The sequence below is a fragment of the Rhincodon typus genome, chromosome 35 (assembly GCF_021869965.1).
Source record: "Rhincodon typus isolate 14 chromosome 35, sRhiTyp1.1, whole genome shotgun sequence".
NCBI lineage: Eukaryota > Metazoa > Chordata > Chondrichthyes > Orectolobiformes > Rhincodontidae > Rhincodon > Rhincodon typus.
The window spans coordinates 2,047,158-2,047,479 of record NC_063366.1 but is presented as its reverse complement, the minus strand read 5'-3'; positions in this window follow the sequence as shown (position 1 = coordinate 2,047,479).

Genomic DNA, 322 nt, shown 5'->3' with positions numbered 1-322 from the left:
TGCTTGGCCTGCTGTCTTCATCCAGCTCTACACCTTGTTATCTCAATATCCAACACACAGCTCCAGTCAAACAGTTCAGCACAAAGCACTGAGTAAACAGCTCTCTCAGCGGGATCTTCTCACACAGCATAACGGACATTTCCACCCCGATTGCCCACAGGATAGTCAGACTGCCTGAAGATTGGTGTGGATATTATGGGATACAATTTGTATAAAAGCTGCTCCTTCACTCACCATCTCCTCACTCGACTTTCAGTCCCTATAGGAAGTGAACCAGCTCTGGAAGAGGAAGGGGAGGGAATAGACTGTGTGGATGGGCTCT